Here is a 21,609-nt window from a genome sequence, read left to right as displayed (position 1 = left end):
GCTTCTTCTGTTGATCGGCCAGCCCAGTCGGTACCCAGATTTGTTTACTGAATCACGTCCCTGCCTACTTTGCATGCCATTTCCCCTTATTTGCATGCACGGATCGGAATCAGATCGGCACAGAGGTTAGTGAATTGGGTTGGAGGAAAATCGGAGGTCAGCACAGAGGTTAGTGAATCGGGTCGGAGGTACACGATCGATTTGCTTAGTGAATCTATCTTGGAGTGTTTTTAAATATGACCTCCTCTAAGCCCTAGGGGTAGGTAGAATGGCACACAGATCGACCAGTACACACAGTGGAAGTCTGTTCTAGAGGTCTGCATGGGAACGAGGATCGCGGGAATCCCGCGGGTCCTGCGGGGTTCCCGCGATAATCCCCCCCTAACCCACGGGACTCCCACGGGGACCCCCCTCTGGCCCAAGGGACTCCCACGGGGACCCCCCTCTAGCCAACGGGACTCCCACGGGGATGGAAGGCTTTGGAAGCAGGGTTTGTCCATATAATATAATGGAAACGTCAGCCTTACTAAAAGAGGGGGTTTATAAATTAATTACCTGAACAGAAAACAAAAAAAGGGTTCCACCAAAGAGATTCCACAAGGAAAACAGCAGCGCAAACACTAAAAAGACTGTGGAATTGATGATCCTGTCAGAAGTAATTGCTGCTTTTTTATGGGGACGGGCGGGGATGGAGGTAATTCCTTGCGGGGATGGGTGGGGACGGAGAGGATCCTGACGGGGACGGGAGGGGACGGAGAGGATCCTGGTGGGGACGGGCAGGGATGGGTGGGATTTCTGTCCCCGCGCAACTCTCTAGTCTGTTCTAGCACTTTCCTTTTGTAGAAATGTTTTACCAAAGTCCAGTTTCCTTCCGATGTATTTCAGTGGCACAAACCCACCCTGCAGTGCAGCAAATTGTCTGCTAGAAAAACAGAACAGGATTATTTAAAGACAGGGCCAGCTTTAGCAATTGTGGGACCTTATATGGACTAGTTTGGTACCCTGCCTGAGACTTAAGATTTATTTTATTTACGTTGGTGCTACTGCTACATAATGGACTGGATTCAGTAAATAGCGCTGAAAAACTGGTGCTGACAAAAATTTGGGCTGAAATCTTCTATAAAGGTAGGGTTACTAGATGTCCGGATTTCCCCAGACATGTCCTTTTGAGGACATGTTCCGGGGGTCCAGACTGCTTTTCAAAACCCGGAACTTTGAAAAAATATTTTCTCCTATTTGTTTTAAAGGTATCACTCGGTAACTTCATGATACAATACATACAACATATTGCAAGCATCATGTCATAATCCCCAACCCTATTACTACTACCATTTTAAGAGGAAAGTGTCTTCAGAAATAATTAACTCCTCCCCCCCTTTTTTTAAAAATCAAACTGCGCTGCCGAGCAGCACAAGCTAAATGCTGAACCACCTATGGACAGCTTGACATTTAGCATGTACTGCTCAGCAGTGCAGCTTGATAAGAGGGTACGTTTTTATCGTCCTTTTAAAACTAAAAACATCTACTGCCTTCCTTATATCCAAACAATGATTCCATAAAATTGGACTCATCACAGGGAAAATCCTGGATCTGGAGGAAGCTAAGTGGTATGCACTGGTTAGTGAGTAATCCAACAGTTTGTTTTTATTATTTGACCATAGTTATGGGTATATTTATTTGGTATACTGCTTTTCCTCTTTGTACTGTCAAGTGAAATTGATAATCCTCATGTTTAGGCACACATTGTCACACACACAAAAAATCTTCTGTGCCCAGAATTTTACTGGGAGCCACTGCAGCTCCACTAATAAGGGGGTTACATATGTATTCTGTTCTCATAATGTGCATTCCATGAATTACTATTCATCTAAAACAGACCAGCATCCAAAAGGAAAACTCATGTTTCTTGAATTCCAATTGTTTATTACAAAACAAGCAACTCACTGCATGTAGGTAGTTGACACAAGAGTTTTGTGCAGACAGAATGAGTCTTTATAACTGGATGCTGATCACTTGGTTGGCGGACTGAAGAGGTAGATGTTGAGTGTCTAGAAGAACTTATTCTTCACCCAGAGAGTGGTAGAAGTCTGGAACGCTCTTCTGGAGGCTGTTATAGGGGAAAACACCCTCCAGGGATTCATGACAAAGTTAGACAAGTTCCTGCTGAACTAGAACGTACGGAGGTTAAGGCTAGACTCAATTAGGGCACTGGACTTTGACCTAAGGGCTGCCGTGGGAGCAGACTGCTGGGCACGATGGACCACTGGCCTGACCCAGCAGCAGCAATTCTTATGTTCAGTGTTGGCCCTTGGAGACTTCTGGAGTGACCCTCATCATCATTCTAGCTTTTTTTTTCTGCTACTCTTCGCTTCTCTAACCAAGGTCTTGACAGAAAGGGGGGGAGGAGGAGGAGCTACATGCTTTGAAGGACATAATATTTCTCAATAGGTGAAGGTAAATGCATTTGGAAATGTCTTCAGGATATGTCCGATAAACAGTTTGAAGTTTGCCTGCCGGGGTGGATGTCATTGACACACATGGTCAGCAATGTCATGACCTCACATGGGAGGATATGTAATGCCCTTCTTCTACTCATTGGATCTAAAGTGACCCTGAGTTAAAAATTAGTGAAGATCACTGGTCTAGAGAGATGGATTCTGAGCTATTGAAGCTTCAGTGTTTGTTTGACTCAATGGATTTCAGTGAGAGAAGAATGTTGGGCTTCAGGTAAAAAGAGGATGCATTTTCCAGAAGGCAGAGAAGGAAAGAGAGAGACTGTGGATTTCTTGCTTCTGAGCCCAAAAATAACCAGTAGGGCAGGTCTCCCAGTGACTGGAGAAAATAGGTCACATGCAAAGCTTGACCTCGATCAGTGGTTCCCAAACCTGTCCTGGGGGACCCCCAGCCAGTCAGGTTTTCAAGATATCCCTAATGAATATGCATGAGAGAGATTTGCATACCTGTCACTTCCTTTATATGCAAGTCTCTCTCATGCATATTCATTAGGGATATCTTGAAAACCTGACTGGCTGGGGGTCCCCCAGGACAGGTTTGGGAACCACTGACCTAGATTAATAATAATAATAATTTATTTATATACTGCCCTACCGCAAAGTTCTAGGCGGTTCACATACATTAATAACTTTATACAAACAATGAATAAAAATACAGTACTAAAATTATACAATAAAGATACTAAAATTATACAGTAAAAATTCTAAAATTATGCAGTAAAAGAAGAATAAGATGCAATTTGCTAAAATACAATGAAAGCCCTCAAGAACCTTCTGGCTAAAAGATCAATATACTATTTGCCTGTCATTATTCTGGAACATCAGTTTACAAATTTATCGAATAGATCCGGTTTTAGTAATTTTCTAAAGGACATATAAGAGTAGGCCTGGGAGATAGTGGTACTTAGCCATTGGTCAATTTTACTTGCCTGAAAACCGAGCATTTTATCAAAAAATCTCTTGTATCAACAAGGTTTGATGGTTGGAATGACAAATAAATATTGCCCTCGAGTGATTCTGTTAGGTTTATAACGTTCAAAGCATAGAGACAAGTAAGCAGGTGCCATGCCAAACAACACTTTGAAATAAGTACAACCAAATTTAAATAATATTCTTGCCTCAAAAGGCAACCAATGCAACTGTCTATAAGATGGAGTAATGTGGTCATACTTTTTTAACCCAAAAATTAGGTGGACTGCAGTGTTCTGTATGAGTCTCAATCTGTTTTGCAGTTTTTTTTAATGAGATCCCAGATATATTATATTACAATAATCCAGTATGGACAGAACGGATGATTGTACCAGCGATCTAAATGATGCATTATAAAAAAATTTTCTTATCGTCTGAAGTTTCCACAAGATTATGTAACATTTTTTTACTAGAGAATTTGATCTTCCAAAGTTAAATAGCGGTCCAATATAACGCCTAAAATTTTTATCGAAGCGGATATTAAAAACGTTTGGCCATTCAGATGTAATTCTTTTTCTTTTATATTGTCTGAAGGATTAGCCAGAAAAAATTTTGATTTTTCTGGATTCAATTTAAGTTTTGCCCTCTTTGTCCATTGTTCAATATGAGTTAATACTGAGGAAATTTGGTTTATTACCTCCCTTGTAAAGGCCATAAGTGGGATTATTATAGTAATATAATCTGTGTAGATGAAAAATTTGACTCCTAAACTATGCAGCAATCTTCCCAATGGGGCTAGATAGATATTAAATAGAGTAGATGATAGCGGAGAGCCTTGGGGTACCCCACAAGAGTTACTCGAGGAAAAAGAATAACTTTTTTCAATAGCTCTAGCAGGAACTTACTGCTTGCTTTTGGGAATGTGTGGCACAGTGGTTAGGAGCTACAGCCTCAGCACTCTGAGGTTGTGAGTTCAAATCCCACATTGCTCCCTGTGATCCTGAGCAAGTCACTTAGGCCCAAATTCTGTAACCAGTGCCTAAAGTTATGCACCTATTTCAGAGGCGCCCAACCAGATAGGCGCCTATCTAAATTGAAGAACAAGCTCAATTAAGCTTTTTAATCAGCACTGATTGAAACATAGACGCCTATCAAGAAAGCGCGATTCTGTAACAAGGCGCCTCTAAAAATTTAGCTGGCCTTCAAAAAAATAGGCGCTATGCACGTTAGGCGTGGGCTTGGCTTCGTGTTAGGCGCCTTTTTACAGAATCACTGCTCTTAAGCGTGCTTAAGCGCACGCATGGATGCTTTTTAGTTGTGCCTAGAGCTGGCCTATTGATTAGGCGCCTCCAAAATAGGTGCCGCTCAGCGTGATTCACTAAATAGCACCCAATTTTACTTGAATCGTGCTGAACAGTGCCTATATCGGCACCTAAATTTTGGGCGCTTCTTATATATGCCCTTTAATCCCCCGTTGCTCCAGGTGTGAGCCCACTAGGACAGACCCAAATGTACCCAAACGTAAGCCACTTAGACTATAAGCAGTATAACACGTCCCATAACTGAATGTGCTAAAATTAATAGAGCCTCTACCGTCTGGACTGATGTCACCACTGCTTTCTTTTTTACCTCTGTATGGCTGTCTCAGTGCTTTCTTGTCCTTATTGAGAACTCAGATTTTCTCTCTCTTTTATTTTTCAGCTGTTATTATAACTGAAATCATTGCACCATGAAGTAGACTCTCAGTCGGCTCTCCAATGAGCCTCCCAGTGCTCTTTCCAGCCTTACACTGGAACACCATATGCACTTTCTAGGATAAAACTATATAAAATTATGTAGTATTACGTGTGCACCAAAAATCAAAATGCTGTTCCTGGAAAAGCCACTGCTTTACCTCTCTCTGGTTTGACAAAGTTACACATTAGTTGAGCTTCCCTTTGAGCATAACCCTTAACCCTATAAAAGCTTTATTACAAGTGAAGACCATTAAAATAGTTAGTACATTGTTCAGATCTGGTTTTTCTGCCACCTCTGATTTTAGTTCAAAATTAGCTGTACCTCCAAGGACATGTCTAAGATTACACATGCACCAATTCTGATTCCCCTTTGCCTTGTGTTTATGCTTGCATAAGAAAAGCTTCTCTCTCTCTCTCTTTTTTTTTTTAAGAGAATTATGTTTTCTTTCAGGTATTTGACATTCCTTGGAACCATTTCCTTAAAAATAATCATCTGGAGTAAACTGCGATTAGAAAAGCCATAAATCCCTGCATGCCTTCAATCTATTAAGCTGGCGACGTGCACTGAACAAACAAGGCCTTGTGACAGGCATGGAATGTATATATGTTTTTCTTACTGTGACTGATTGTCCTGTAAATTTAACTGGAAAGTCATTTGCACTGTAGGTTTAGAAAGCCAAGCGTGTGAGGAAATATGTCCCGGCTGACCCTCAGGCCAGTAACCTCTGGTTCCAGAAGCATTCATTTCACTCCTTTACTCAAAGAAGTACCTCCTTGAGTACTGGTTGTACTCTTGCTGTCTCTCTTTATAATTTAACTAGCTGATTACCTGGCGTTGCCCAGATATTTATTTATCCCAATCTTCCGGTATCGATAGACTTGTATTCAATGATTCCGTCTGGTAAAACAGGAAGTATTTGATTGTTTATTTCGTAGACATCTTCATTTTTAGCAGCAATAATGGCCCTCCGTATGGCGCTGAACTTGGACTTAAATGGCATTAGGAGTGGCAGTATTCATCTCAGAGAGCCCGAAAACTATGGATCAGACACTTATATCTGTTGTTTTTGATAATTTTTACGTCACCCCCTTCCCACAAGAATGTCCCTCTCTATTGGGCTGAACATGGACTTAAACGGCATCAGGAGTGTCAGTATTCATCTCAGCGAGGCCGAAAACCACGGGTTAGACACTAATAACTATTGTTTTTGATAATTTTTACATGTCACCCCCTTCCCACCCCCACAGTATTTTCCCCCAGATAGTAAGTCATATGTATACCAAGTTTGGTTGAAATCTTTTCATGCGTTTCAGAGTTATGCTGGAACATACATATATCCAATACATCCAATTTTTTATAGAGAGATTTAATTTACCCCATCCCCCCTTTTTCAAAACCACAGAAGCATTTTTTAGCGCAGGCCAGCATGCTGAATGCTCTACGCTTTCCCAGATGTTCATAGGAACCCTATACAGGGCAGGATTAACCAATAGGCCAAGTAGGCACGTGCCTAGGGCCCAAAATGGTCAGGGGGGCCTGATGAAGGAGGGCATCAACATTGTTTTTTTTCAAACAGCGATGAGCCCCTCCAGCGTCGATCAGCAACACGGGCCCCCCTGATCGGCAATGTGGCCCCCCCCAAATGGCAACGGAGCCCCCCCATCGATGGAAAGTAAGTCAAGCAAGCAATGCGGGTAAGAAAGGCAATGGAAACTGTAATTGTGCAAGCAGTGCTGCTTGCCCAAAGCTTCCCTCTGACACAACTTCCTGTTTCCGCCTGGGCGCATGGTGGGGCGGGGCAGGGGGCCCAGTGTACTTGGGTGCCTAGGGGCCCTCAACAAATTAATCCTGCCCTGACCCTATGAGTATCGGGAGCAGCGCAGAGCATTTAGCGCGCAGGTTTTGTAAAAAGGGGGGGGGGGGAGGGAGTTTGCTATTTAGGGGTCGATTTGCAAAATGATTTAAATGGCCAGAAACAAATCCAGACTGGTTAAATTGCTTGTTTGCGGATAACTGGTTGCATTTAGTGCTCAATTCGAAACTGGCAATGCTGGGGGAGTTCTGGTAAATAAACAAAAGAAGGACTGCAGAATGAATGTACAAGGTTCAGGAATATTTATTAAACGCCTATATAAAATTGTAATCCAAAGTAGTGGCTCTCGTATACATGGAGTACGGACCCAACACGGAATAATTATGGAAAAAGACATTATAAAGGCATAAAAAAGATTAAAATGTATGCCTGTATAATGTCTTTCTCCATAATTATTCTTTCCTTTTATTTTTTCCTCCTTTTTAAAGTATTTTTAACAATTGAGTTGTGCAGCACATGACTCTCCACATGTGATACATTGGACATTTCGGTATGTACCTGGTCTTTCCATCCCCCCTTTGGCTTTTATGTGCATCTTCCCCAGCTCTTCACTAAGCAACTGTTTACCCTATTCTTTTGTCCTATATTCTTGTCCCATACTCACAGCCCCTCACAATTTGTGCATCCACCCACACCCATGTTTCTTCCTTGGTTTTGACGGGCTTTCTCCTTGCTCCTTAACCCAGTAATATTTTCATTTCATTCTGGTTTTTTCATATTCACAGCAATGCAATAATTTTCTTATTTGCTTCTATCCACGTTCAAGATCCTGGAACACCTCTTATCAACATTTCACTTATACCTGGAACACCTCTTATCAACATTTTACTTATATTTGGATTTGGTTCAATTTCCACACGTACTTCATTCATGCTGACACCACTGGGTATTCACTTCCCTTTTCACATGCTTCACTTACCACTGGTGGCTCCATCTTCTTAGCCACCATAGTTCACACATCTCCCTCTTTATTCTTCAATAGGACCCCTGGGGAAGGACTGTTTCTCCAAAACAAGAACCGTGTTGGGTCCGTACTCCAGGTAAACTGCAATCTTGGCTAGGTGAATGTATCCATCAAGCCACATCTTACTGTTCTTATAGAAAATTAGTCAAGTCCTCTCTCTTTGATAAATTTATTACTTAATTTAGGAGTTTATAAGTTTGTTACTAATATTTTATTGAATGACTGTATTTTTATTGAATGATTGTTTTTCACTGACTTTCCAGTTCCTCTTAGTGTAAACCACCTAAAACTTCTGGTAATGGCGGTATAGAAGAATAAAGTTGTTATTATTATTGTGTATATGAGAGTTACCACTTTGGATTACAATTTCATATAGACATTTAATAAATATTCCTGAACCTTGTACATTCATTCTGCAGTCCTTCTTTTGTTCTTCACTGCAGATATATTCAGCACTTAACCAGCCAAGGGAACTGGATAAAAGTCAGTCTTATCTTGATGTGTTTTGCCTTAGCCGGTCAAATGCTGAATTTCGCACTTAATCAGTTATGGAGGGGAATTCATCAAAGGGTGCTACCAGATTAGCGTACAATAATGATTAGTGCATGCTAAATGCTAAAGACACTTATAGGAAAACCATATATATAGGGCTACCAGATTTTATCTTAAAAAAAAGAAGACATCTGGCCCCTCCCCACTCCACCCCCAGCCCCATCCCACCCACTCTGCCCTTAGCTCCACCCCCACACAAACTGCATGTCTCCTTCCCCGAGCTCAGGGCCAGGTCTGGATGTCCTCTGTGCATGCTTAGACATCAATGCGATGTCACACACGTGGACAGAGGACATCCAGACCTGACCCTGATCTCGGGGCTTTCCAAAACCTGGACAAAGTGCCAGGTTTTGGAAATCCCTCCAAGCACATGGACAGTCCTCTAAATAAAGTACATGTCTGGGTTTTCCCAGACATCTGGCAACCCTAGGAAGCCAAATACTCCATGCAATGCAGCTCCATAGAAACAGTGACACGTCCCCTAATACTGTGCAAAATATAAAATGTAAATTTGAAAAAAACTGACAAATAACAATCATCACTTTACAAATTAAAAAATAGAAATAAAACAAAAAAAATAGAAAACAAGAAAATACTATTTTATTGTATTAATACATTTTTCAATTAGCTTTCAGAGGCCAAAACCTTCAGAGCAGTATACCACTGTTATGGTATCCTACCCCGACCTGAGAAAGAGGGTTTTGGTCTTCAAAAGTTGGTAAAAAATGTATTAAAATTAGTCCAATAAAAAAATGTACCTTATTTCCATTTTCTAATTATAAACATTTATCAATACAGCTATACTACTACTACAGCAACATCAACAAAAAAATCTTCTCTTCATTCTCTTCTTTCCAGCCAACATCTGTCCGCTCTCTCCCTTCTATGTATCTGCCCTCTCTATGCCCCTTCCATCCACTGTTCGCCCTCTCTCTCTCTTCCGTCCACTGTCCACCCTTGTCTCTATCCTATTAGGCACTCTATAATATCAATCCACTCAAAGATTTTTCAAACTATTATTTAGATTTATTTAAATTTATATCATGCTTTATGAAGCAGCTTATAATACTTTTAAAGACACAAGGGGAATCTCAGAATGCCACTTGTCTGCTTGTTGGTTCCTGCCGTACAGTGGGGCAGCACTCGTCACTGGCTCACCCAAATGTGCCCTCTATTCTATTCTAATCTCTTTTTTTCTTTTTTATATTCTTCACACTGTTTCTAATTCTAATTTTTCATACTGTTTCTGTGCTCTTTAATAAATAAATAAATATGCTAATATCTTTAAAGTCATTTCCAAAATTTCAATTCATTGAATTTTTATCTCTTCCATTTTTTTCCTTAAAATCTGGCACGCTGCTGGCCTACAGGTAATTGAGGCCAGCAGCGTGCCAGATTTTAAGGAAAAATGGGATTGGCATGTGGGATCTCTTCATGGAGGAAGTTAGGGGATGTGTCATTAGAGTGGGCAGACTTGATGGGCCGTGGCCCTTTTCTGCCATCATTTTCTATGTTTCTATGTTTTCTTATTCATTTCAATCATTTATCATTCTTTCTGATTCATTTTCAAATAATATACTGAACATTTCTTATCCCCTAGATAACTTAGCTTTGCTAGTGCAATGTTGCTGTTACACTACTCCCCACCAATGCATTACGGATCTTCCTCAGTGAAACGAACAATTGTTCGTTTCACTCAGGACGGGGGAATTGCCTTAACTACAACAAAGCAAACACAGCAACATAAGAGTTATTGGGAGGGGAATGTCAATGAATAATTATCGGTATTATGTCATTCCCTTCAAGTACTCACCAACTACATTTCATTCATTTGCTATCTCACGCTGCTTACAATATGTCATCCATCTAAATATGGCCGCGGCATTCAGTTACTGCATGATATACACCCCCCTGATGACATCATCCATAGGATACCCAATCATACACTAGTCTTCATACAGAGTCTTCAAAGAACTTATCCAATCATCACAATCCACATACCAGGCCAGTTCTTCAGAGAACTTTATCAGTCATCACAGTCCACACCCCAGGCAAGTTCTTCAAAGAACTTTATCAATCATCACAATCCGCACAACGGGCAAGTTCTTCAAAGAACTTTATCAATCACCACAATCCATAGACCAAACCTAACATATCCACCTATATTTATTCAGCTAAAGTTAGCCAATCACTGGTTTCATTCAATCCTAAAGGCTGCATAGTTTGTCATTCATGCCTCCAATGGAGCTCTTATAAATTTAGCGTCTGCATGAGGTTACCTCCTTCCCACCCTACCTCCACCATGTCTAACACCCGCCATTTCAGATCTTTCATTGAATGTTTAAATAGCTTCCAATGGCGTACTAGAGGGACTCATTTGGGTGAGCCAGTGACAAGTGCTGCCACATTGTACTGCAGCAAACAATAAGCAGACAAGTGGCATTCTGAGATTCCCCTTGTGTCTTTTAAGAGTATTAAAAGCTGCTTCTTAAAGCACCCTCATCTCTGGCATCCACTGTCTACCCTCTCTCTCTCTTTTCCATCCACTGCCTACCTTCTCCCCCTTCCATATGGCATCTTCCCTCTTTCTATGCCACTTCCATAAACTGTCTATCCTGTGCCCCTTCTCTCGCTTGTACATGATTCATTTCAGCTCTGGGTCTCTTCTCTTTCCTATTTCTCTCTCCCTCCTTTCCCCCTGGCCTGGCATCTCTGTCTTCCCTCCCTCTATACCCTGACACCTCACTCCTCTCCCTCCCTTCCATATCTCCCTCCTCTTTCTGCATACTCTGGATCTCCTCTCCTTCCTTTCCCTCCCTCCTTCCCCCCCTGGTCTGGCATTTCTGTCTCCTTCCATTTTCTCCCCACATGCCCCGGCATCTCTCTCTCCCCCTCCATGATCTGGCATCTCCCCAACTCATATTACCAAATTTCCAGTCATCTTCTGTAGACGTTTATCATACCAATCCTCAGCCATCTCTTCTCCAAGCTGTGGAGACTTAACCTCTTGAGCCTTTCATCATATGAGAGTTGGGCCATCTCCTTTATCATTTTGGTCACCATTCTTTGTACATCCCTCCCTAGTTAATACATGTGAACATAGGACTACCAGATGTCCATAAAAACCTGGATTTGTCCTTTTTTTAGACAACTGTCATGGTGCCCAAAGGGATTTCCAAAATCTGGCAGTTTGTCCGGGTTTTGGAAGGTCCTGAGCTCAGGACCTTGCCTAGAAGTCATCTGTGCATGCGTGGATGTCAACGTAATGATGTCACATGCATGCATGTGATGTCGTCATTGTCGACATCCAGACACGGCCCCGAGCTTGGGGAAGGAGATATGAGATTCTTGTGGGGGCAAAGATGAACGTGGAGCAGGGTAGGGCTGAGGGCAGGGCGGGGCCAGGTGTCCTCTTTTTTTAAAGAGGAAATATGGTAACCCTATATGAACATCTTCAGGCACCTTGACTGATCTCTTTATTCGTCTGGTTTCCTTATTGCCACTCTCTTTTTTCTCTTTCCTTCTATTGATGCTTCTTTAGCTCTGCTAGTCAGTTCAAGACACAGGAAGGCAAAGTGAACCAAAATGAAGGATTTCTATATGATAGAACCTAGTTTTAATCACTAGTCCATCAAGCTGCCTCTGAAACTGATAGACAGTGGAATGAACATAAGAACTGCCATCTCCGGAACAGACCCTGGGTCCATCAAGTCCGGTGATCCGCTCACGCGGAGGCCCAGCCAGGTGTAACCTGGTGAAAACTTAGTCACCCGTATCCCTCTATGCGCCTTTCGAGGAGATGTGCATCTAACTTGCCCTTAAATCCTAGAATGGTGGTTTCCACAGCAATCTCCACCGGGTGTCCAGGTGTCCACCATTTGCTGTGTGAAGCAGAACTTTCTGGCATTTGTCCTGGGCTTGTCCCCCCTCAGCTTCAGTCCATGACCTCTTGTCCTAGTCACATTTGACATCGTAAATAACTTTTTGCCCTGCTCTATCTTGTCGATTCCTTTTATTATTTTAAAAGTCTCAATCAGATCCCCTCTCAGTCTCCTCTTCTCGAGGGAGAACAGTCCCAGTTTTCTAAGTCGTTCTTTGTAGCTCAAGTTCTCCATACCTTATACCAGCTTCGTTGGTCGCCTCTGCACCCTCTTGAGCAGTTTCATATTCTTCTTTAGATAGGGAGACCAGTGTTGGACACAGTATTCCAAGTGTGGTCTGACCGTTGCTCTATAAAGCGGCATTATGACCCTCTTCGATCTACTCGTGACTCCCTTCTTTATCATGCCCAGCATTCTATTTGCTTTCTTTGCTGCCGCTGCACATTGTGCTGATGGTTTCAGGGTCCTATCTATCAGTACCCCCAAGTCTTTTTCTTGTTCACTCTTACTCAGAGTTGCACCTGACATGCTGTACCCGTACTCCTTATTCTTTCTGCCCAAATGCATTACCTTGCACTTTTCCACATTAATGAGGTGGATCACTGGGGCCACAACTAAACCAAATTTGCCCCTGTCCTTGAAAAAAGCTGTTCTGATGCCCTGACAGCCTCTATTCATATGGAATAATGTAGAAGAATTCAAGTTTACATCATAAATAACAAAAAGTATACATACACACTCACACCCAAATCCGAGAAAAATAAATAACAGAAACGGAAAATGTGGTTTACTTAAACATCTACACAAGAACAGTTAAGACCAAAACTGAAGGAACTCATATACACAAGGCTGTGAAAAATCAATAGTCTATTAAAATATAAACAAACATAGCTTGGGCCAGAGTTCTTAGTGCTTCCCAAGAGAACATTGTGGCCCACTGCCAAGATTTTAGTGACCATGAAAGTGAGGGATTACTAGTTTTGGCTAGAGTCATCCATATGGAAAGCAGCTGCAGTTCAGAGCCCCATACAGCTCAGACCACGCTCCTGAACACTGACTGGTAGCATGACCCCAATGCTTCCAGTTCTGGCCTCTCTCGACTGGTCAGCTGGAAGTGAGAAGTACTCTGGTGTTGGAGATGGTGTCTTCTAGAGGTTGAATTGACCCCGTGAAACACATTTTACTAGAACCTGTGCTATGTCCTCAAACATACCTCTAAAACAGGGGTTCTTAACCTGGGGTCTGTGAACCCCTAGGGGATCCATGGATGGGTTTCAGGGGGTCCGTGAGGGTCAGATAAAAGTTAACATTTATATTCACTATACAGCCCAGTACTGTTGATTTGTCTCGCAGATAACGAGAGAGTAGATGTAGTAATGGTAGTAACGGTAATTGAAAACGTAGTAGTAATAGATCTGTTTTAATTTGCACAAGAGGATTGTAATTCAAAATTATAATGAGTGGCCATTACTTTTTGCATAAAAAAGGAGTGTGTTTTTAGATTGTTTACTTTAAAGTTTAATAACTTTGTGTATGTCATATAGGTATGAAACAATCAAATCTCAATAAATAAAGTGCATGATATTCATTGCATGCAAAGTTGTGTTTATGTGAATATTTCTGGGGAAGGGAGTCCATAGCTTTCATCAGATTCTTAAAGGGGCCCGTGATTCAAAAAAGGTTAAGAATCACTGCTCTAAAATATTGAACCATTTTGATGGCCTTTCTCTGGATTGCTTCCTCTCCATGCATGTCTTTTCAGATGTACAGTCTCCACAGATGGACACATTATTCTCAGTGATGTCTCACCAATGATCTGTATTATTTATAATTTTTTTTTAAGGCTAATGGATCCTCAGATGGCAAGTAAGACCAATTTTTAGTCTGCTGATTACCCAATTTCTCATTGATCCAAATGGATTTTAAAGTTTTTTTTAAATGAAAAAAAAAATAAATTTCAATTCAATTCTTCTCTTAATCTTTTTAAATATATGCAAAAGTTCAGTTCACTGGAAACTTATCATAAAGAAGGCTTTCCCATCACTGAGGATCCTGCTCATGTGATACCAAAAGCACAATTCACTATGTTACCTTCAATGAGCTCTGCTCCACCCAATCGGAGAAACTGCTTACAGTATTCAGCCATGTCCATGACCCGCGGGATTCCCATGATCCCCGTTCCCATGCAGATCTCTAGTCTGAAGTAGCCTGATGGACAGTATAGTGAACCATAGAAAGGGGGGATCCAAGTCCATATCCTACCCTATCACTATATTTATTGTGGAATATGTGAGGCCACCAAAACTCATCCAAAACCTACTGTTCTGCCATATAGGTGACACTTGCAGCCTTAAGGGCTATTGAGGTGGTAGACACATGGGTATAGTAGGTTTGGGGGGAGTTTTGGAGGATACAGCATACACTAAAAGGGGATTCTGGTGAAATATGTACCTGGCACCCTTTATGTGAAGTTCACAGCAGTGCCCCCTATGGTGCCTCACTGCCCTGTTGGCATGTCTGCGTGTCCAGTGCATTAAGATGCTGGTTTATCCCATGTCCAAATGGGCTTGATTTGGACGTTTTGAACTTATAGAAATATGATGGCAGAAAAAGGCCAAATGGCCCATCTAGTCTGCCCATCGCCAGTAACCATTATCTCTTTCTCTCTCCGAGAGATCCCACGTACCTATCCCAGGCCCTTTTGAATTCAGACACAGTCTCTGTCTCCACCACCTTTTCTGGGAGACTGTTCCATTCTGTATAAAAGTATTTCCTTAGATTACTCCGGAGCCTATCACCTCTTAACTTCATCCTATGCCCTCTCTTTGCAGAGTTTCCTTTCAAATGAAAGAGACTGGACTCATGTGCATTTACATTATGTAGGTATTTAAACATCTCTATCATATCTCCCCTCTCTCACCTTTCCTCCAAAGTTTACAGATTGAGATCTTTAAGTCTGTCCCCATATGCCTTCTGATGAAGACCACATAGCCTTTCTCTGGACCGACTCCATCCTTTTTATATCTTTTTGAAGGTGCGGCTTCCAGAATTGTACACAATATTCAAAATGAGGTCTCATCAATACCTCATTTTTCCTACTAGCCATACCTCTCCCTATGCAACCTAGCATCCTTCTAGCTTTCACCATCACCTTTTCAACCTGTTTGGACACCTTAAGATCATCACATACATCCACACCCAAGTTCTGCTCTTTTGTCGTGCATATACGTTCTTCACCCCTAAACTGTACCATTCCCTCGGACATGTTTTTGTTTTCGAAAATATCCAAAAAAGTATGTCAAATTTTTTTGGTCATTTTTGAAAACAATAACGTCCAAGGTACAAAGAAGAGTGAAAAAGAGAATAAAAAGGATGGAACTCCTCTCATATGAGGAAAGACTAAAGATGTTAGGGCTCTTCAGCTTGAAAAAGAAATGGCTGAGGTGAGATATAATTGGAGTCTACAAAATCCTGAGTGATGTAGAACAGGTACGAGTGGACCAATTTTTACTCCACCAAAAATTACAAAGAATATGGAACACTTGAAGTTACGGAGAAATACTTTTAAAAGGTATAGGAAGAAATATTTTTTTCACCCAGAGAGTAGTTAAGTTCTGGAATATTTTGCCAGAGGATGTGGTAAGAGCGGTTAACATAGCTGGTTAAAAAAAAAAAAATTGGGCAATTTCCTGGAGGAAAAGCCCATCGTCCGCTATTGAGACAGAAATGGGGGAAGTCACTGCTTGCCCTGGATCGGTAGAATGGAATGTTGCTATTCTAAATTTTTGCCAGGTACTTGTGACCTAGATTGGCCACTGTGAAGATGGGATACTGGGTTAGCTGGATTATTGGTCTGTCCCTGCAAGGCTATTCTTATGTTCTTACTGCCCAGTCCTGGCAGGATGCGGCTTCATAGATCAGCGTGTCAAGCAGTAGGGTCAGAGGAGGGAAATGACTGGGGGGGGGGGGGGCGGGAGGCCAGGGCATTGGTCAGGGTGCCGTAATCTCTTGAGCTGGCACTGGAAATAGACACATCTGTTGTGCCTATTTTTAAATGTTATCCAGTTAACTTTAACCACATGCATAACTTTTAACTGTAATATTTAGCAGCACCGACATAACTGACTGGTGCACATGCGTGTGACATCAGTTCATCACACCCACGCACGCTCTCCCACGTAGATGCTCTCCAGATGCGGCTCTGAGCTTGAGAAGAGGAGGTTGGGGGGGGGGGGCAGGGCTGGGGCAGAATGAGGTGTGACGAGCAGAACAGGAACTGCCTTCCAGGGCTTTGCCCTTGCTACCCTCCCATTTGCCTTCTGGTGCTACACCCCAGCGTCTTATAATTGGCTGGATTCTATTCAGAGACTGTGACAAGAGCTGCTACCCATTGCTCCGCCCCCACAGCCTTCTCAAATGGTTGGATCCTACCTATGCTCTGTGGCTAGAGTGACCTTGCAGGGCTCCTTCCCAGTGCTGTATTGTAAAGATAACTAGACATGGGCTCAGCAAACATTGTTTTCTGGCCTTAGCTGATGTTTCTTTAGGTGCCACCCACTTAAGGACACACCATGACTAAACAGACAAGGTTTTAATTTAGATCTTTTGAGATCTAACAAGGTACAAGGGTCAAAGTGTTAGATGTTCTCTCCCACACCCAGGTGCCAAAATTTAATATATTTGGCAGCCAGCTTGACTGTTTGCATTTCAGTATTTTATTTTATTGTGTTGACAGTTTTGGATACCACATTTTGCTTGCTGGCTGCTATTTTTTTTTTCCTGGGATTTGGGTAAAAGCATTCTGACTGGCACATGACCAACATTATTGCAAGTGACCTTAATGGAGTTCAGGATATGCTAGAAGTGGACTAGTTAGAGTGGACTAGGAGATACTGAAAAAGCAGTACAAAGGTGCCTGGTGGACAGGAGGGCATCAATTTTGGGGGAGGCCATAGTCCCTGTGGCCTCCCCCAATCTAATGCCTATGCATCATGCCTACAGTGGCATTAGGCATTGTAAAGTACCACCGTAGGTATGATGCAGCCACCGTTTTTTAAGGCATCAGTAGGCGCCTACATTTTTGTTTTAAAATGCTTTTAATTTTTTTTAAACGGTGTTTTCAACTTGTTAGGCGCCTAACTTAAGGCATTGTTTGTAGCATATGGGCCTCAATGATTGAATCAGTGCATACTCTCAAATTAACAAAAAAATCAACCTCAGTGCTAAAACACCCAACCTGAAAGAAATCCTCTGCATATCGGTTATAGCGAGTCTAAAGTTTTTACATATTGTCTAATGCATATAGCTTGGTGTGCCTCCCCACCCGACAAAGGGCCCCTTTCTTTTGCGATAGCTGCTCTGAATGTTAGTTGTATTTACTCCTGACTGAGCTATCAGAAAACAAAGGGGCCCTTTGTCGAGTTGTGGAGGTACATCTGGCCATATGTATTAGACAATATGTGAAGATTTTTTAGGATAAGTACGGTACTTCTTTTTTTGCATTTGCTCATCAGACCAATGTTTGGATTCCCAGTGATTGTCTGCTTATAGCATTTAATTGAGACTTTTATTTTCACTGGTACAGTGTTTATTTCATCATTTTTGCACGAGTAGGGTTTTTATGTCTGAGAGACTGTTTTCTTTACTGTGCTTTAGTTTGTAGACTAACCAATAATTAGACTTGCCGTAGCCTGATATGCAGAGGATTTCTTCCGGCTTGGGCGTTTAGCAGTGCGGTTGTTTTTTTGGCTAATTTGAGAGTGTACATTGATTTATTCACGAAGATCTGGATTCTATAAACAGCAATGCGATCGTCAGCCGCATACAAAATCGGTGCCAATTGCGTGTCATGTATAGAATCATGGCTATGTCACAGATAGGCACTGGAAATGTATGCCAGGGTTTTCAAGGCCTACATTTTTGGTGCCTATCTGTGATGAGAAATGCGACTGTGGAGACATCTACCGATGCCTATGGGTACTTCTAGGGTTAACTATGCCTGTTTTACCCTTAGACATTGGTAGGCGCTTCCATAGTCGTGGTTGCAATTCTGGTGCTGTTTGTGCAGTTGCCAACTTTTTTTTAAATTGCTTTTAAATGACGTGATAAATTATATGTTGATTAAAGGCAATTAAATCAATTAAAGCTGGTGCCTAACTAGCAGCGCCTTATAGAATTTGAGCCTAAGTGTTTAGTGAGTTATAGCCAAGTTTTGGTGAGAGTATATCTATTAGGAACAGGCCATGGGGAGAATATCTTGAATCCAAAAGACTGTATTTATTCCCATTTTGTCATAGCTGTGAAAGGAACAGACTGGCACCATCTTCTGAATATTAATAAAGTAGTTTTGTTTTACCTTCAACTTTCTGAGTGGTTGTGACTTTTAAGGCTCCATCGCCAACTCTCGCTCACACGGCTACATATTGTGGCAGATGTGGGATCTGACTTTCTCTATTTGAAAGAAGGCAAATTCATTAACCTCCAAGGTTTCTGGGCCTTAAAATAGTAACAAACCAGGAATTTGGGCTAAAGAAACTAGCCCTGCCCTAGACAGAGACCAGGAGTATAGTCAGAGCCAAACAGGCAGGATTTTTTTTTTTTTTTTTTTTACTCCTCTTTAATTACAGTATGGAAGTGATGCAGGCTAATCATGGAAGAACTATTTCAGGCCCTAGCAGAAGGGCTATAGCAGCAACAACAGCTGCAGTGAATTGTGTAGGTGCAGGTGCAACGTGAACAACAGAAAGCTTTTCGGAAATCTTTGGAGTTGCAAAAGAGTTTCCTGGCTTAAGTATCTCAGTTGGTACAAAACCCTCTGGTCCCTGTGTTACCAAAATTGACTCAGATTATTTTTTAGTGAACATTGAATGAACTGCTCAAATAGCTGGTCATCCAGAAGCAATATAGATTAGCTATCTAGGAAACCTGCTAACCAGCAGCCGTCAAACTGCATTTCAAGATGCTAACCCAGATGATATTGTTTGAATAAAATATGCCTAACAAATATCACACATATCAGAAACCTTAGCATCCGTAGAAAATATTTTTTCCTGACAGCAGTGGCATAACGAGGGTGAGAGGTACCTGGGGTAGTGGTGCCCCTCCCCCACCCTTGTCTCCACCCTCCTACTCCTTCCCCAATCCCCCCTGCTGCATGCCTGCCCCCTTCCCCGTACCTATAGTTGTTCACCGCCGCAAGCAACAAGAAGTTCAACGTGCTGCTTATGCCCCAGTTGGCTCTACCTCTGACATCATTTCCTATGTGCTGCACCCGGAAGTGACATCAGTGGGAGAGATGACATGGTTGTGAGGAGCACGTTGACGTTGTTGCTTGCGGCAATGATCAACTAGAGGTATGGGTGGCAGGGAAGTAGCTGGCGTGGACGACTCTCCTTCTCGCCAGTGTGTTGCAGCATACCAGAAATCTCAGGAGGCACACTGGTGTACTGTAGCACACAGTTTGTGATACACTGGTCTGGATGTCCAGAGAGATGATTTTTTTGGGGGAAAAAATATTCTAGACGTATTTTTCAAAAATGGGCATTTTCCCACTGTCAACTTTGGGCGTCTAGCGCCATATGCCCAAATCAGACTTAGACATATGTTTTGATTGTGTCCCTCCACATGTATACACTAATTCATTGCAACCATATTTTAAAAATGGATCTTTCAAACTACCTTTCCTTCTCATCTCTTCTTCAGATCATAGGCACACATGGAAGCATATATACACACAGATAGACAGACACGACACCTTCCAAGCAACTCCTCCCCTTCCCCCACATCCAGATTATTCTTCCTGCTGATGCAAGGAAAGCATATTTTGGCGGCCTTCTACTGTATATCATTATCTGTTAGGTTGGAAAGAATTAAAAGGGGTGTGGAGTCTATAAAGAGGATAAAAGATGGTTTTTTTTCCAGATAAGCCCCGCCACTAATGCAAAAAGTGCACGGGCGAAAACTTAAGCCCCGCCAACACTAATGCATAAAGTGCACGGGCGAAAACTTAAGCCACGCCACCTTATAAATTATTAAACTATTGAAGCCCTCCGAGGAAATTATTCACATGATTTGAATAATGACTCGGGGGTGGGGTTCAAGGGGGGCTCCGCCCCCCCTTGTATATCACTTTCCCCAAGTATTCACTTAGCATGGTGTTAGCTAAAACTGTGGCGGGGGTTAACTTTTTGGCGGGGCTTATCTGGAAAAGATCCAAAAGATGAAGGATGATAAAAGAGAGGATTGATGTTAGGGGTTGTACATGGGTACAGCCTTCAGATGATGGTGTTAAAAAAGTGCAGATGGAAAAATGAAGATGGGATGGGAGGGGACATAAAGCAGAACAAACTGGGAAGGGGGGAAGAGGGCAACAGTAGAGAGGACAAAGTGCACATATTTCATAAAGAGTCAAAGGGGAAACCCAGAGGTTAAAGAAGCGTTGGGGAGGAGGACAGTAGGAGGACTATATATAGGGTTATGACAAAGGAAGTGGGATAGAAAGAGGAGCAGGACAAAAAAACTGCCATAAACTTCCCAAGATTTCTACTCTTGCCTCAGGCAGTGTTAAATATATCCAGCTGCTGGAGACTCCCAAGAGTTGGACAGAATTGTTACTAGCTTTTCAGTCAGACGGAAGAGTTATGCGTATGTATGGAGTGTTAATAGATCTCCCTCCCATTATGCTTTCCAAAATTTTTGCAAGGCCTCTACTGATTAGCTGAAAAATCCAGACAAATAGCTTTTCTGTTCACTTAATCTTGCTTGATTTGTCCATTGAACTTACCTCCTGAATTTGGCAGCATTTTAACTGCGGGAACCAAGTCAGGCTTCTAATTCCCCCTTTGTAGACTCTGCATAGCTTTTCTTGTGATATAGGCGGTATATCAGATAAAACTGAACCTGAACCTTGAGAGAAAAGGCTTTGCAGAAGAAAAGGACAAACGTAGCTTTTTCTAGTGCATAAATCATGTGCACATTCAGACACGGGATAAACTGTGCTCATATTTATAATGAAACAATAGTGGATGTACACTGCCTTCTGCTGTTTAACATTATGCATAGCAATTCCTCTTTTATTTCACTGAAAGACAAGTATTTTATTTATTTATTCAATTTTCTATACTGTTCTCCCCAGGAAGCTCAGAATGGTTTACATGAATTTATTCAGGTACTCAAACATTT

At 41.9% G+C, this 21,609-nt stretch overlaps 1 long non-coding RNA gene across 1 annotated transcript in view; it reads right to left on the bottom strand.

The window, feature by feature from the left end:
* LOC117368382 overlaps positions 1-21,326 on the bottom strand; it is a 40,541-nt gene extending 19,215 nt beyond the window's left edge. The window contains exon 1 of the long non-coding RNA XR_004540952.1: positions 21,212-21,326. This is a non-coding gene — a long non-coding RNA (uncharacterized LOC117368382). The remainder of the gene's footprint in view (positions 1-21,211) is intronic.
* Positions 21,327-21,609: the final 283 nt, after the last annotated feature.

Source organism: Geotrypetes seraphini, chromosome 10, assembly GCF_902459505.1.
Source record: "Geotrypetes seraphini chromosome 10, aGeoSer1.1, whole genome shotgun sequence".
NCBI lineage: Eukaryota > Metazoa > Chordata > Amphibia > Gymnophiona > Dermophiidae > Geotrypetes > Geotrypetes seraphini.
Note: the sequence above shows the minus strand (reverse complement) of the source record. Positions and strands in the feature narration are given on the sequence as shown.